The sequence below is a fragment of the Myotis yumanensis genome, unplaced genomic scaffold (genome assembly GCF_028538775.1).
Source record: "Myotis yumanensis isolate MYYU_CA2020_CCGP unplaced genomic scaffold, mMyoYum1.0.hap1 SCAF_16, whole genome shotgun sequence".
NCBI classification, from domain to species: Eukaryota; Metazoa; Chordata; class Mammalia; order Chiroptera; family Vespertilionidae; genus Myotis; species Myotis yumanensis.
In genome coordinates this window covers 51,209,861-51,224,847 of record NW_027223767.1, presented here as the reverse complement: position 1 = coordinate 51,224,847, position 14,987 = coordinate 51,209,861, and the positions used below count along the sequence as shown (strand labels likewise).

The window sequence follows — 14,987 nt, the reverse complement described above, 5'->3', positions numbered from 1 at the left end:
TTGGAACTTGAGAAGCACCAGGATCAAGCCCCCAGGAAGGCCATCTGGGTCTGGCACTGACAGCTGGGGGAGGAGGGGAGGGCTTGGGGGACTGGCTTCTTCCCCCTCCATTGGCTGAGCCTGTTAGACGCTCCTGTCTGTCTGCTCCTGGTCCCCTCACCAGCTTAGACCCACTGTCTCTGCCTAAAGAGGGGGCCGAGGGAGAATCCACGGCATGGAGTGAGCCCTCCGTGCTGCTGGGCCACTCTGCCACAGCTCCTCTAGGTGGGCACCCGAGTGCCCCACAGCGCCCCCTAGCTCTCAGGTTGGTCACTGCCACTACCCGGCCCTCCACCCCAGGTCTGATGCGCAGGGGATGCTGAGGTCTGAGCACCTCCCCAGGTGAGGGGGGGGCCTCTTGCTGAGCCTGCGCTGGCTCCAGGGGGCTTTTCTCAGCCGATAAAACCGAGTCCTTCCTTTTTAAGGAAGGCAGCCGCTCCCTCCCTCATGCTTTGGATATTTTGAACTATTTTCAACCCAGTGAGTTTGTGGACAGGGAGCTGCAAAACCACAGACATCTCAGATTCGTACACACCCTCGTCGTCTGCCCGGGAGCCCAGGTTTCTGAAACGGGTCGCCGCTGCCATGAACGGCCCCCTGATGCATCCCCACCGGCCGGGCACTGCTGGTCTCAACACCAGCACCTGGGCCTGCTCCACGGTCCAACCGGCTGGGAAACCTGTCCCCCGTATTAGGGAGTTTTGGGGTCCCCTGCCCCTAACCAAGAACAGCCTCGTCACCCAGCCGCCTGGGAAGATGTGGGTGCCCTGGACGGCATCCAGCCTGGGCCACCGCGCTATTCTCCAGTGTTTTCATAAAAAGCACCTGGGAGGGCAGGCCCGCCCATGCGATTGTCCTCGCAGAGAGCTGGCCTGGCTCCCCGAGACGCCTCGGGTCAGCGCATTGTGCGCGGCTCCCTGCCGCTCTCGGTGGAGCTAAATATACGTGGCTTATCTCCTTGGGGACCCGGCCAGGGTGCACGCCTCTCCCACATGCTCCCCTGTGGGAGCCCAACGGACAATGGCAGGAAGGAGTCGCCCTTCGAGGCCAGAAGGCGCCCCCTGTTGGCCTGACTGCTCCAGAGCCCATCCACTCCACCCCCTGCCTGTAGCCCTTTGCACTGGAGCCACTGGGCCACCGCTGCCAGGCCCAGACACCCCCAGGGGAGGCGTTTCCTACGCCCCCCCCCGCCCCCCAGGAAACCCCACCCAGCACTTAGCCACGCTCCTCCCGCCAGGAAGTTCACCCTCGTAGCTAACCAACTGCTCTAATTGTACATCACTCACTTCCTCTTCTTCCCCTGTCCTCGAGGAGATGGGAAACAGCTGGGCGCCACCCGTCAAGGAATAATTACTCCTCCGACTGGGGGACACAGTCCAGTCGCCGCTCAGCCTTCCCTCTGGGCCGCAGCCACCCGCCAGCCCTGTAATCATCCCCCGCCTTTGATCACTTCAATGGCCCTGTCCAATCTGGGGCTCCAGGACCTTAATAAGGCCCCACCCCCTTTCCTGGGGCCTGAGCCGCCAGGCCAGGGGGCTGACTGAAGGGTCTTGGCAGTGCCCCGAGCAGATAAAATGAGCAGCAGCAGCAGAAAGAGAGGAAAAAGAGCTTCAATTTGGCAAGAAAAAGACAATAGCGAGGCCCTTGCCTTCTGGGATGGCGCACACATACACACAGCACCACCGCCAACCCCCCCCCACCCCCACCCCCCGCCAGGCCACGGAGAAGGGAAGGCCATCCGTAGGCCTGGCCCTGGGGAAGGTGGGATTAGAGGGGCACCAGAGGGGCCGCCTACCTCCAGGTCCACCATGACTTGTCGTGGGGTGAAGGGTGGCCCCCAAAAGATAGATCCACCCGAACCTCAGAATGCGACCTGATTGGCGGGAGGACCTTTGCAGATGCGGTTTAGACAAGGAGCTGCAGGGTCAGTCTCCCTGGAGAGGGTGGGCCCTAAACCCCAGGCGAGTGTCCTGCAGGACGGAGGACACTCCGATGCAGAGAGAGGCCACGGGAGGCGGCGGCAGAGACTGGAGTGAGGCGGCCACACGCCCAGGACCACCGGGGACCCAGAAGCTGGAAGAGACAGGAAGGGTCCTCCCGAGCCTTCGAGGGAGTGGGCCCCGCCACGCCCTGAGGGGGGGCTCGGGCCTCCAGGACGGGGAGAGTCCGCTTCTGCTCTGTTCAGCCCCCCGGTTTGTGGTCCTTTGTCATAGCAATGCCCCCCCTCCCGCCTCCACGCACTAATACAGATGTCAGGCTCCCGTCTGAGCCACTTCCTTTTGTTGTTGTTGCTAATCCTCACCCAAGGATATTTTTCCATTGATTTTAGAGAGTGGAAGAGAGAGGGAAAGAGAGAAACATTGATTGGTTGCCTCCTGCACAGGCCTTGAGCAGGGCCCAAGCCGGGGAGGAGCCTGCAACCAACCGACGTGCCCTCGACCGGAATCGAACTCAGGACCCTTCAGTCCACAGGCCGATGCTCTGTGCACTGAGCCAAACCAGCTAGGGCAGTGGTTCTCAACCTTCCTAATGCCGCGACCCTTTAATACAGTTCCTCATGTTGTGGTGACCCCCAACCATAAAATTACTTTCGTTGCTACTTCATCACTGTAATTTTGCTACTGTTATGAATCGTCATGTAAATATCTGATCTGCAGGATGTATTTTCATTGTTATAAATTGAACATAATGAAAGCATAGTGATGAATCACAAAAGCAATATGTAATTATAGATGTGTTTTCCAATGGTCTTAGGCGACCCCTGTGAAAGGGTCGTTCGACCCCCAAAGGGGTCTCGACCCGCAGGCTGAGAACCTCTAAGCTAGGGCCTGTCTGAGTCATTTCTTTAGGTCAAAGCTGCACCTCCCAAAGATGTCTAATCGGCCACAGAACGGGCCCCAGGACACAGGCTGTCCACGCGGCAGTCCCGAGGGCAGTGGGGGAATGGGGGAAAGCAGTGGGGGGCGGGGGGGCATTAAGGTATAGCCTGAAGTCCATGGCAGCCTTCCTGGGCAGGGAAGGAGCAGGCCGGGGTGGAGGGAAGCTCGCAGCCTGGGGAGGAGAGGGCGGCGGAGGAAACGGTGGGCGGAAACAGCCCTTTGGCACGCACACCAGCATCCATGACCCCCGCTCCGGGGACTTGGGGCGGCTTGGGCAGCAGAGGGAGGGCGGTGGCTGCTTGCCCAGCCACTCGGGGCTTTGGGGCAGGACACCCCATTAAGTGGTTCATCTGTTTTGTCACAGACCAGCCCCCCCACCCCCCGGGGGCAGGGGCCATGGGGTCGCAGCTCTGCCAGGGTCTGGCGCACAGCAGGGCCTCCCTGAGCTCCAGAGCCTTGGAGCCATCGGCTGCTGGACCTCCCCCTTCCCCCGGGCTCCCTCAGCCCTCCACCTCCACAGACCGCACCGCCAAACGCCTAGGTGTCCCCCTCAGCCCTGGCCCCTCACCCCTCATCCAAGCCACCCGTGAGTTCCTACCTCCAGCGCATGTGTGAAGCAGTCTGCTCTGACCTCGAGGTGCCACCCCCAGTCCAAGCCCCCCTCCAGGGGTCCGCAGACCAGCACTCTGGGGGTCACACACCAACACCACGGGATTGGCAGCATCTGCCGTTTCTGTGGGGCAAATGCCCTTGGCCGCCGCCCAGCTAGCAGCGTGCCCCCCGAGGCTGGCGCTGGGAGAGCTGTGCAGGCCCCATGGTGGGGCCAGAGGCACCAGGGGCAGGGCTCGGGGCAGGCACAGGTGATGGCTGGACGCAAAACGCTGAGGGGTGGACGGCGGTGCCTGGTCACCTCTGTACGTTAGTGAACTCCATTCTGTAAACCTCATATGTCATTTAATTTTCTCTAACAGAGCAATGCATTTCCTTATGGTGGTAAAAAAATATAGAAGTCGCCATTTTAACCGTTTTGGGGTGTGTTTTATCCCTCCCATTCTTTGCTTTCTTTTATTTTTACCACTTTTTTTTCTAAATATATTTTTATTGATGTCAGAGAGGAAGGGAGAGGGAGAGAGAGAGAAAGAAACATCAATGATGAGAGAGAATCACGGATCGGCTGCCTCCCACACTGGGGACTGAGCCCGCAACCCAGGCCTGTGCCCTGACTGGGAATCAAACCGTGACTTCCTGGTTCATAGGTCGACCTCAACCAACCTCGCTGAGCCACGCCAGCCGGGCATTTTAACCACGTTTAGTGCACAGCCAAGTGGCGCTAAGTCCATGTATGTTGTTGTGCAGCCGTCACCACCCTCATGTCCAGAATGTTCCTCATCTTCCCAGACTGAGACTCTGTCCCCGTCAAACACTCACTCCCCATCCCCCTCCCCCTTAGACCCTGGCAACCTCCCTCCACTTCCTCTCTGTGGGTCTGACTCCTCCTGTAAGTGCACCCGGGCAGTACGTCCCCTGCGTGTGGCCGCTGTCCCGGAGGAGGCGCGCTCAGGTCCCTGCATCCTGGCAGGTGTCGGCAGCTGTGGACACGGGCATGCCCGTCCCTTTGAGTCTCTGCTTTTCATTCTTCTGAGCATTTACCCAGAAGTGGAATCCTGTGGTAAGTCTATGCTCTCATTTAAAATAACATGTAGTTTTTAAATGTTGTCTACTTTATAAAATGTAAATTATGTAGTTTACATAATATGCCATTAAGATGTTCATCACGACTGTGCTTTAACCGCCAGCTCACAAAACGCCTCCATCTGAAGCGGGGGCCTCGCCCCAGGGCCGCCCTCCCGCGTTCCCGCGGAGCCTCCTCGCCGGCCTCCGCCCAGAGCTCAGGAGGCCAGGAAAGGCCTGGCTCCCGGCTGCTGGCATCACCTGCCTATGGGCATGTCCGTCGGGCTGTGATCAGCAGGTTCAGAAGTCTGGGCCCCACGGGCTCGGGGAGTGAGCACTCAGACTCATATTTTACTCCTGATCATTCCCGCTTCACGGAGTCCCACCACCCCGTGTTCCTCCCCCGGCCCCCACACGGGGCTTTGGAACGGGCTAAAGTCCCCCCACTCCCAGCGGCCATCTGAGGCTGGATACACAGGGATGGGTAGGAGACGCCCAGCGCCCCCACACACCGCGGCTGACACCCCGGGTCCTCCCAGAGGCTCCACAAAGCCCCACCGGGGGCCTCTGAGGAGCGGCCAGGCTGGTACCAACCAGCCTCGGAGCAGCAGGGGCTGTGCCAGCCCGCAGCGCCCTGCCCGGGCTGCCAGGAGGCTTGGCTGCGCCACTACCCGGAGGACAGGCTGTCCCTGTGTAACGGCCCCCCCACCCCCCGCCGCTGTGCCCTGCAGACACCCTGCTCCCGGGCCCTGCAGGCCGCTCACACTGCAGTGGGGCCAGGGCTGAGTCACCAGCTGCCCCAGCTCCACGTCAGCGTCAGCGGAGAGAAGGAGCCAGCGGCCCCTGAGGCCACACTTCGCTCTACAGTCACCGCAGTGACCAAGGTGACGTCGTCTCTGGGCAGCTGCTGGCCCCGCCAGCTCCCTTGGACCTCAGCCACGTGACCTCACAACGCCCCTGGCGACGCCCAGCAAGTGGGAGAAAAGGGGGCTGACAGCCAGTCACCACGGGAGGGCGAGGCGGCAGGAACCCCCCAACCCCCTCTTCCTCACCTTTCAGAAGGGTCACCCTGCACCCCCAGCCTGTGGGAGTCCACCTCCATGCCAGGCCCCTAAACACCCATCTGCCCTGCCCTTGCATCCCTCCAGTGTCAGGGAGCTCAGCGCCTATCACTGCTGCTCACTCTATCTGTGGCCAGTTTGGCCATTGAAAATAAAGGTAGAGCTAGAAAGAGAGAGAGAGAGAGAGAGAGAGAGAGAGAGAGAGAGAGAGAAGGGGGAGGGGAGAGGGAGAGAGGGAAAGGGGAAGAGGGAGAGGGAGGGAGAGGGGGAGGGGGTGGGAGAATGAATGAAGGTCAGCCTGAGGTCAGCCTGACTGTAGCTTTGCCCACGGAAGGGCATCCACTTGGCTCTTTTCCGGGCTGGAAAGGGGGCGATGTGGCGGCTTGTGTGGGTACTGCAGCTGGTTCTCGGGGCCAGCACTGACACATCGGCCCCTCCATCTGCGGAGAGGACTGAGACCCCGGCCCGGGAGTGTTGGGGGACCCCGGCCCGGGAGTGTTGGTGGCAGCATCGCCCACGCGTCCCCAGCAAAGACAGAAACCTGCCCCGGGAGCCGCCTTGGGCCCTGGAGGAGAGCTGGTCTTCAGTCGAAGGTCACTATGAGAAAAGCCCTGGAAAGCGGCCCATGGAGCCACGGACTGCTCTGGAAGCATGAGCTCGAGCAGGTGGCAAGTGACTAGGCCACCTGGGCTCTGTCCCCTCCGCAGCCAGTGGCCTGGGACCCCGGGTGCTCCAGGGATTCCCCCCAGCACAGTCCAGGGTCCGAGGGGGAGGGGAGAGGGCTGGGCGAGCTGCCATCCTCCCAGCCAGGGCAGCCCCAGGTGTTTAGGGAGGGAATCGAGGGGCGGTCCCCTGCCCCATGGAAGGATGGAGAAGGAGGAAGTGGCCTCCCAGGGGCTGGGCTTTCCCACGCCCGGGCCCACCAGGAGCTGAGAGCAGGTACTCAAGGGAGAGCAGCAGCGGGCACCTGTGAAGCTGCCCCGGGTCCTTGGCTGGAGCCTTGGGAACAGAGAGCTCCGAGTGGGAGGAGGCAGGAAGCGGGGTGCCCCCCCACAATCTGGTATTGCTTTGCCGCATAATGAACCCCCCCCTCCCAGCTGGTGGGAGCCAGCCAGCAGTGCCTCAGCCTCAATGCACTGTTTGTCCTGCGTGTGAAGTGGCCTGGGGATGTGATGGCTTTGCTATTAAGGCACTCACCCCCCTTCCCCCCCCTTCCCCCCCTTCCCCCTGCATGAGTCACTGGCCGTGACTCGGCCCAGCCTTTGCCAGAAGTCCGCCTGCTCCCCCTGCTCCGGCTGGGCCCTGTGAGGAGAGGGGCCAGGACAAAGGACAAAGGCTGCCCAGCCCCGGGGTCGGGGGGCCCACACAGCTCCCCATGGGCTGTCTATATCGGGGTGCCCCTTAAGCAAGGGAAGGCCCCTCGGTGTCTCTCTGGTTCCCGAGGCCCCGGGCAGCCAAGGTCTCGAGTGTGGGGACAGGCAAGCTCCCGGAAGGCTCCGGAAGCAACGTGGAAACTGGCCAGTGAGACGGACAGGACAACCCCAGGCCCCGGGGCCAAGGACCACCTTCCTTCCCCTGGGACCGCACCTGCACAGGGGAGCCCCCGAGTCAGACACGGTGTGGGGCGCCCATCCAGAGGAGGAAGGACGATGGACGTCACCCCTCGGGGCCCCCGCAGCCCTGCCGGCCGATGCCACCTCCTCGCACAGGTGTTCTCCAGAGAGAGCCATCTCTCCCCGCCAGGACAGGGGGACACTCCAGACAGGGCCCCGGCTCCTGGTCTCAGGGACCAGGGAGTCCAGGTCTCCATGGCTTGTCCCATCCACCGGACCACAGACCTGGCCCGGTGGCCACAAGGCCGGCCGGAGGGCAGGACGGGCAGGGGACCCGCCTGGTGAGCTGCAGCCGCCGCACCGGAGGGAAGCAGACCCGCACCCAAGCCCGGTGCAGCCTGTGGCGCCACGGCATCACTTCCAAGTGGGTCACATGGGCGGTCTAGGCCGTGAATCACCACTGTCGGCATCGGGGAGGCCGGGCCATGCCTGCCGCTGGAGAGGAGCCGCCTGGTGCATGTGCTCAGCTGGGCCAGCCGGGTGTGCAAGGGCCAGCCGGGTGTGCAAGCCATCCGGGTGTGCAAGGGCCAGCTGGGTGTGCAAGGGCCAGCCAGGTGTGCAAGGGCCAGCCGGGTGTGCAAGCCAGCCAGGTGTGCAAGGGCCAGCCGGGTGTGCAAGGGCCGACTGAGAGGTTCTACTTGATTGTGAATAATCCAGAGCATTTATCTAGGAAATAGTGCAGGGATATCCCACTGGGGCCCGAAAATCTCAGACATATGTCCCTTCCTGCAGCCGCGTGTCACTCCCCTAGCGCCCACCCTCTCGTGCCGTCTGCCAGCAAAGCTTCAGTTGCCAGATCCCCACACACCCACGGCCGCTGCCCCGCCTGCAGGCCTCCGAGTGTCCCCATCCGTCCTGACATCCTCAGGGCTGAGCCGGAGGAAGTGACGTCCAGAATGGTGACCGGGGACAAAGCAAGGTCTTCACTCAGAGGGGAGCCTGTCCCATGGGAACCGCCTGTGAAAACAGGTCGGCACGCAGCCCATCAGGAAGGTTCTCTCGGAGCAAGAGTGAGGGACAGGCGGGAACGGGCGCCCTGGGAACAGCCAGCGCCTGCCTGGTGCCGGGGAAGCTCGCCGTTTGCCCACTGCTGGGGCGGCAACACACTCACGTGGCCGACCGCCCGCGAGCTGCCGCACGGACAGACTGGGAAGGGACGAGCACTCCACCGCGGACACGCAGGCGGATGGAACGGATTCTTCCAGAACCCCTCTGCTGCGGCTCAGCACGGCTGTCAGTGGGAGGCCGGGAAAGTGAGGCCGGAATGTGTTCTATGGTAACGACTCCACAGGTGAAAAGAAAGCTCACGACCGACTCTGAAATGCACCGAGAATAAAAATAGGGCGGCCACATGGCCGGATGGAAGGATGCGAGGCGGGCGGGCGGGCGGGCGAGCCAGCATGACGCGGTGTGAACGGGGAATCGAAGAGACGGGCACGGGGTGTGCGCGGTACAATGTTCCCCACTTGGCTGCATGTTTTCTCAGAAAACGCAGGGAGGAGAGAGGCAACAGGCAGCCACTCTCATTGCTGGAGCGAGGGCAGACCCCCAAACACGGCCCACGTGCCTCTCCCCTCTCCCCCCCCTCTCCCCTCCTCCCACTCCCCTCCCCCTCTCCCATCTTCCCTCCCCCTCTCCCATCTCCCCTCCCCCTCCCCCCTCCCCCCTCTCCCCGCTCCCCTCTCCCACGGAGGATGCAAGCTGAGCACGTGCGCCTTACAGGTTGCAGGTCCCCGCTTCTCCATCCGCCCACCTCTCCCCACGGGGACCCGGGAGATGCTTCAAGGGCTGGACGGCGGATGCCAGCGCTCCTCCCTGCCCTTCTGGGCACGGTGCCTGGCACAGGACAGATGCCGAGGGGACGACAGCCCCTCCGCCCGGCAGCCTAGCCAGCCACCCAGCGGACACTTCTGGACGAATGGCCATGCCCTGGCGACCCCGCCAGCACCCTAAGTCATCAACAGCCACTAGCGCACGTCCCAACAGCTTCCTCTCCTCTCCTCTCCTCGCGCCGTCCCTCTCCCACCCTGGTCCCTCCTGATGCCGTCCCGGGGTCCTCGAGCCTCTTCCTGGGAGCTGTGCCTCCTGAGGCTGCCCCGGCTCCCCGGGCAGGGAGTCCCCACTTAGAGAACCAGAGAGGAGAGGCCTGGAGGGACCATGAGGCACCAATGGCAACACCCGTGGTGGGGCGGGGGGGGGGGGGGGGGGGGGGACGCGGGGGGAATGAGAGGAAGAAGGAGGAGGAACGGCGCTCTCCGGAGGCTGTGAGCGGCCCCCACGCCATGCAGCACCGACTAGTATATCGTTACCTCCTTCAATCCTCCCCTCCCCGCGCGGCCTCCCCGCGGCCCCCGCGTCTCCACGGTGCACCAGGCCTGCCAGGCCCCAGGGGCCAGTGGGGCTGCGACGGGAGCTCAACCTGCCCACGTCCATCCCCAGGGACCTAAACGGCTCCAGGCAGCCGGGGCCGGGCCGGGAGCCCCTGGGAGGCCCTGAGGCAGGGAGGCCAGGCTGGAGGCAGATGCCAGCTCCTGCGTGGGCGCCCACTGGTGTCTGTGCAGCGGACGAGTAATGAGCCACAATGCAGACCAGCTTCCCCACACGGACCTGGTGTGCGGCCTGGGCTTGGTCCCCCAAGACGGGGTCCTTGCTGGGGGCGCTGGGTGTCCCAGGTCCAGGAACGCCTCCCTGCAGAGAGGACCCCCCCCACACCGCCCCGAGTTCCTCGAAGATTCCCACGCGGCTTCTCTTCTGAGGATGGAAACTCAGAAGTGCCGCGGGAGGAAGACGCCAGGTGCTTCTGTGACCCCTGACCCCGTGGCGGCTTTGCCCGCGTCCCACTGAGGTCCTTCCCCGGGGAGGCGTTTCAGATGTGGCGGCTGCTGCACGTGGACGCGGCTCTCCCCCACCAGGCAGGAGCGTCGGTGCCCACGTCCCTAGATTCACGTTCAGGCTCTTGGGACACAAACCGACAGCCACAGCAGCTGACACCTCCCCCCCAGGGACCCATGCTCCAGAGCTGAGTCTTGGCTGCCACCCTCGGGGCCAGTGGTGGAGGCCGGGGCGGGGTGAGGTGCAGAGCCCCACGGGCAGCTCTTCTCACACACGCAGCTGACAATCACCCCCACATCCCCGCCGGGACCTGGCGCGCGGCCCGCCAGCACAGGGCGCTGGTAATCCCCAGCTGTTCCCCTGAAGCCGCTCGGAGACGCCGTCCAATGCAGGACAGAGCGGTCACTGTTTTCAAGGTCACCCCCCCAAAGGGGGACGTGGGGCCGGGGGATGGAGACGGGTGTTTGGGCCAAAGCCATCAGCTCTCGGTCATTCATGCGGATGGGGACGCAGGCACCCATTCATCCAGCATTTCTTAAGAATACAGTTTTATTTCAGAGAGGAAGGGAGAGGAAGAGAGAGAGAGAGAAACATCAATGATGAGAGAGAATCATGGATCGGCTGCCTCCTGCACCCCCCCCACCGGGGATGGAGCCCGCAACCCCGGCACATGGACAGGGACCCTGACCGGAATGGAACCGTGACCTCCTGGTTCATAGGTCGACGCTCAACCACTGAGCCACGCCGGCCGGGCCGTTCAGCACTTTTATTGAGCAGCTACGTGAGCCAAGCGGCGCGCACATGCGGATAACGCGGCTCGTGGGAAGCCATCTCGGTCCTTCCCTTCCTGGTGGAACAGGAGAACCGGGCGGCCGGGGCGCACAGACCTGGACACGCCTCCTGGTTTGGCTGAATCATGAGCTGGTGAGTCCAGGCACACTCCCTGCCGTCTCTGAGCCTCCATGTCCCTGCAGAGTGCAGTGCTTGTGCCGCCAGCCACACCGGGCCTCGGCGAGGTGCCCTCTGCAGGCACCGCCCGGCCTGGGTCAGTCCCTCCCTCCACTCGCTCTCTGCGGCAACGCTCAGGCAGCGACTGACCCAGGCCTGTCCTGAGGGGCCGGGGCCGGGGCCGGGGGGCCGGGGGCCAGCAGGTCCCTCAGCTGCTCCTCCCAGAGCTTCCCCGGGAGGAACCGTCAGCTCAAGTGTCAGTTCCTCGCCTGACAGCTGCCCGGAGCCTCGGTCCACAGGCAGGAGGGTGGGGGCCACCGGCCGCATGGCAGGAGGGGCTTGTGGGAGTGGGCTTGAACCTGCCCGTGACCTCCAGGGATCAGGGGTCACTCAGCCGTCCCTCCGGCTGGCAGGGGCCCTTGGGGAAATCCGGTTCCCGGGAGCGGGGCCAGACGGAGGACAGGCTGCGGAAGGGCCCTGGGTGCCCCCCGCAGAACAGGGCCCCGGCGAGACCCAGCCCCGGGCGCTGGCCAGAGGAGACCTGCTTCCACGTCACGGGAGAAATAGCCCCGTCGAGTGAGCTGTGCAGCTCAGCACCGGCAGCCAGAGAGGAAGAGCGAAGGGGGGTGGGGGGGGTGGGGAAGGGCGGTGGGATCGAGCCCAGCCTGCCCCGCCCCACAGACAGGGCAGAGGGCGCAGGGCCAGGGCGGAGGGTCCCTGTCCATATGCCCAGTAACATGACACTTTGAAGTTCAAGCTCTCATCGGACAGCAGGTGCCTGGTATCGGCAGGGACCCCTCCCATGGCATTCCTGAACAGCCTCCTCAGCCCCTGCTTGAATGCTCCTAAGCCCGGGGAACTCACTACTTGGCGAAGCAGCCTGCTCCCCGGTCAGAAAGTGAAACTTGTGAGAAAAGCGTCTCCTGGTGTCATAGGTCAAACTCCACTTTCCAGTACCTTCCACGGACCTGGTACTGGTTCTGTAGTTGGAGGGACTCGAAGTAAGTCCTCTCCTTCTACAGGACACACCTCCAATCACGTGACACCGTGCCTTGCTCTTCTTCCTGCCCCTGCTGTCCGGGGACCACCCACCCCTTCCCTGACTCCGCTCAAAGCCTCTCACCATGCAGGCCCCTGCCCTGGGCCCTCGACCGTCCATCCTCATCCTCCTTCAGGGCCGAGCCCCGGGGACCCCTCTGCAGCCCAGGCCTGCTGTAGGTTGAACTGTGCTCCCCCAAAACATACGTAGCCCGAATGCCCAGAACCTGTGACCGTGACCCTGTTTGGAAATCAGGTCTCTGCAGGTGTCACCAGGGGGCGATTTGGGCATCCAGAGGAGGGTGGGCCCTAATCCAGTGAGAGAAAGGAGTGGGCAGAGGCCGAGGTGAGGCAGCCATGGGCCAAGGGCACGGGCACCGCCAGGCGCTGGGACGCAGCTGGAGAAGATTCTCTTTCCAGCCTCCGGACGACCCAACCTGACCCGATCCCAGACCTCTGGCCTCCAGAGCTGAGAGGATCGATTTCCGTTGTATGAGGCTCCGGTTTGTGGTCATTTGTCACAGCAGCCGCCGGGCCGGGCCTGAGCAAGCCTGGCCCCGTGGCACGGTGTCCCCGCTCTCCCCAGCCAAGGCCACATCTGTTACTGTGTCTCATGGGCAAAGTCCTGCTGTTCACCGGCTCCGAGCCCGTCAGCACGCACCCGGGTTTCCCACGCCCCCTCCGCCAGCCCCGCTGTTCGCCCAGCACCTGCTGGGGCCGCTGCCATCCCGGTGCCCCCAGTGCCCCCAGCTGGCAGCTCGGTGCCCTCAGTCCAGCAGGTCAGTGCCCTCAGCTGACCCCGAGGTGCCCTCAGCCGGCAGCTCGGTGCCCTCAGTCCAGCAGGTCAGTGCCCTCAGCTGACCCCGAGGTGCCGGGGTTGGCCTGGAACCTGTATTTTAACAGGTTTCCCAGGCACCAACCAGCCGCCTGCACCCGCCAGCTTAGCAGGTGACGGCCGAGATCTCGCCCAGGACCCAGGAGAAGGCCAGCCCGGGGCGTGGCTGCCGGCCTCGAGGACACCCTGCGTCACGGATGTCTGTCCTGAGCCCGTTAGAGCTGGGACCGGAGCCACCAGGACGGGCCCTCAACGGCCCGGACGCTTTCGGCAAAATCTGTTCCCACCCCACCCCCACTCTGCTCTCCTGAATGAGCAGCAAAAACATGGCTCTGTGCCAGAGGTGGGGCCTGCGTTTCCCGGAGTCCCGTTTCCTGCCAGGCCGAGGTGCTGTCACAGGCGCGCTCGCCCCGACTGTATGTGCACGTGTGTGTGTGTGTGTGTGTGTGTGCGCGCGCGCCTGCGTGCGTGTCCCTCCTAGTGCAGCTTGGGGAGGGTGGAGGCTCACGGAAATTCTCTCTGGTGGTCAGGAAAAGAGGAAAATGAGAGCTATGTGCGTGTGTGCACATAACACACGTGCACACACGCATGCACACGCATGTGCACGCACACATGCACACCCCAGAGGACAGCCTCGCTTGTCTTTCAGCTCGAGGGTCCTGGGCTTCATGAAGCAAGACAGGGAGCGTTCGGGCGGCCTCCACGGCCTCCAGGGTGTGGCAGGCCTGCGCCCCGCTCCCCCGCACCTCCGTTCCCAGGACCCCACCCGCTTCCTCCTCTCGGCTCCCTTAACCCTGGGGCTGCCTGCTCGGACCCCCGCCTCTGCACTTGGGCGTGCCTCATTTCCTCTGCACGCACTCAGAGACAGCAGACACACACACACACACACACACACACACGCATAGACACACGCACAGACACGGACACACACAGACACACACACGCACAGTCTGGCCCGCCTTCCTGGTTCTCTGCGCTCCGTCCTCCTCGGGCACAGCCGCCAGGCCGAGCACCAGCTTGCACCCCCAGCCCAGGCACCGCTCAGACCCCTGGCGGGCAGTTCCTGTGACCACCTCCACCTGCCACCTCCCTACAGCCCATCTGCCACCCAGGGAGCTGCCCCTACGGACCAGCCGTGCCCGCGCCCCTGGCAGGGTCTCCCCACCAGCTGTGGCGGGTGTCGTGGCCGCCACGCCCCCCAACAAGGCCTGACCCCAGGACGCAGCCAGGCGGGAGGGAGCCCCCGTTCCCTCTCAGGTGCCCGCCCTCCGCCCCGCAGGGGGTGGCTGCTGCTCCATGTGCGCAGTGACAGCCACGGCATAAAAGTCGCCATTCTCACCATCTTAGGTGCGTGTTTCAGTGCCACGAACACACACTAAACACACGGCTCCCGCTTCCCGCCCCGGCCCGGGGCCACGCCTGCTCTCACGCAGCCGCACACACATCTGGATGCGCACACATCTGCTTCCAATTCTTCGGGTACAGACCTCGAAGCGGAACTGCTGAATCACATGGTGACTCTATGTTTAATCTCTGAGGAACCGCCAAGCTATTTCCACGGAGGCTGCGTTCCCACCGCGGCAGACGCTCCGACTCCCCACACCCTGGCGCTGTGTTTGCGGCGGTGACGGCCTCCCGGTGCGGAGCGCGGGCGCCTCGCAGCGGCTTTGACGAGAGCGGCGTGGAGGTCTCTTCGGGGCGCCGGCCGCTCCGTCTCTCCTGGAGAAGCGTCCTTGGCCAGTTTTTCGATCGGGCTGTTGGTTTTTTGTGATGAAGTTGCCGGAGTCTTTTTTTAATTGTTAAAGGCTCTTTACTGTTGAGCGCATTAGCTGCGTCGCCCTTCCGTCCCCATGCAGTTCCTTCTACATCCCCGATATCAGGCAGACGTGGGATCTGCAAACGCTTCCTCCCGTTACGGGGCTCCTTTCCACGCTGCTGACGCGCAGGCCTTTGCTTTCGATGGAGCCCAGTGGCTCTGTCCTTTCTCTGCGGCCTGAGCTCTGGTGTCCCGGCCGAGAAGCCACAGCCCCCGCCTCTCTTCTAACGTGGCTGCTGCTTGTCCCTGCGGTTC

At 63.6% G+C, this 14,987-nt stretch overlaps 1 protein-coding gene across 2 annotated transcripts in view; it reads right to left on the bottom strand.

Annotated features, from left to right (window-relative positions):
* SEPTIN9 (septin 9) overlaps positions 1-14,987 on the bottom strand; it is a 120,973-nt gene that overhangs the window by 72,321 nt on the left and 33,665 nt on the right. The window lies entirely within an intron of this gene.